We start from the raw sequence: 1,779 nt of genomic DNA, 5'->3' as shown, positions 1-1,779 counted from the left end.
CTGACCAGTTGTTAGCTCAGCCTACCCCAATAAGAAGAGAACCAAGTTCAAGAGCATGAAAGTGATCTTCTCTCATGACAAGTACAGTTATATCTGTGCCAAAATCATTAGCCACACCCTTGACACGCCCCCAAAATGAAGGTGTGGTTATCGTATCGTTAATAATCGATATTTCCTTAAAAAGTCCAATATCGATCGTTATCAAAAATTAAGAAAATTGGCCATATCGCCCATCACTAGCTTGTGTATTCATGTGTGTTAGATAAGTACAATATGTAAAAGTATATAGTAATGACATGCTTCAACACTTCATGTACACTAGCTGTTTAGCCTAACACGTGCTTGTAGTATCTCGAATCATCTTCTGAGTTCTGACTGTACACTACAGGCTCACTTCCCGTGGATAGCTTGTCCTTTGTGTAGATTTTAGATAAAAGACTATTTCTTTGAGATTTTAACTCAACTTGACTCACTGGCGGATCCAGAAAAATTAAAAGGGGGGTTCCATTTCACTTAAGTAGGTGTGGCTCATTAATATTAATTTAAAAATTGGGTGTGGCTCATCAGTTTTAATTAATAAAATGGAGGAAAAGTGCTGCAAACTGACTGCAAAGAATCCAAGGATACTGCAAAAAGGCAACTTCTTTTGCCAAAGAGGGGGTTCCATGGAACCCATGGAACCCCCCCCTAGATCCGCCACTGCTACTTGACCAGGACCTGTTATACATAACATATACATATTGAGTGTGGAAAGGGTCCTGCTAAAACCCGGAGATGAGTGCTAAAAACCGGAGCCGGAGATGATTGCTGCCGGAGACACCATAGATACTATATACACCAAGTGGATACGAAACAGGAAGTGGATGAAATTATATTGGTGACGTCACGAGCAGTATGCCTATTGCCTAATGCCTAAGCTCTTTTTGCTCTAGTCTAGCGTAGCCTCTAGTGGCCTTGTTTCTCGAAGTTTTGGGTTCTTAGTCAAGTTACTACTTTCCTGAGTTGCAGTAAGTATTATGAAGTCTCTATTAGGTCGAATGACCTGCTGAATCCTTGTTTGCTTGATCACTGGATCTCGTTGTGCTGTAAAACATGGCGGCCTATAGTTCTAACTTTAAACACCTTTTCTCCAATCTGGGGCAGAGTTAGTAAGTGTTATTTGGGTAGAAGAAGGATATTATTGTTTTACATGGTCTGTAACTACTAGCTTTCCACTGCAGTTTTATAAAATAGAAATATATCCATTTTTTAGTTTATTTATGGTCTGTTTTGTAAACGCCTTTTCTGGAAAACTATGCTATTTGATGAAGTATAATTTGTATGTGCCTACGTACATGCCTTTTGTACGGTTTGTATATTTTCATAATTATTTTAAAACTATGTTTCTTCAACTTAATGTCATTGTGATATACCATATTAGAATGATAAAACTATTTTATTATATTATTTTTTTGATCATCAAATAGGGTATGAATATGAAACCAATGAAGATAAATTATCTGTTGTTTCTTGTACTGACTCTTTTCAGAAGAAATATAGATTTTTATGAAGTTTTTTATAATTATTGATTTTGCCACCATTTTGGTTGCTAAGCATATCTAGGAAAAACGTCACATCCGGCGAAAAGAGCATAGGCACTTCCTGTTTCATAGATCATATCCACTTGGTGTATATAGTATCTATGGAGACACGGAGTCCGGAGCAGGAGATAAGCGCCGAAAAACGGCGATGGAGCTCTGAGTCTGACGAGTGCTCCTGAGATATGCTGCAACTTAGATT

General features: G+C 37.8%; 1 long non-coding RNA gene across 1 annotated transcript; it reads left to right on the top strand.

The window, feature by feature from the left end:
• The first annotated feature begins 912 nt into the window (after positions 1-912).
• LOC109586365 (uncharacterized) lies at positions 913-1,594 on the top strand. Its single transcript, XR_002186979.1, has 2 exons — positions 913-1,148; positions 1,467-1,594. It is a non-coding gene; the product is annotated as an uncharacterized LOC109586365 (long non-coding RNA).
• Positions 1,595-1,779: the final 185 nt, after the last annotated feature.

Source organism: Amphimedon queenslandica, unplaced genomic scaffold (genome assembly GCF_000090795.2).
Source record: "Amphimedon queenslandica unplaced genomic scaffold, v1.1 AMPQUscaffold_12891, whole genome shotgun sequence".
In the NCBI taxonomy this organism is placed as follows: domain Eukaryota; kingdom Metazoa; phylum Porifera; class Demospongiae; order Haplosclerida; family Niphatidae; genus Amphimedon; species Amphimedon queenslandica.
Note: the sequence above shows the minus strand (reverse complement) of the source record. Positions and strands in the feature narration are given on the sequence as shown.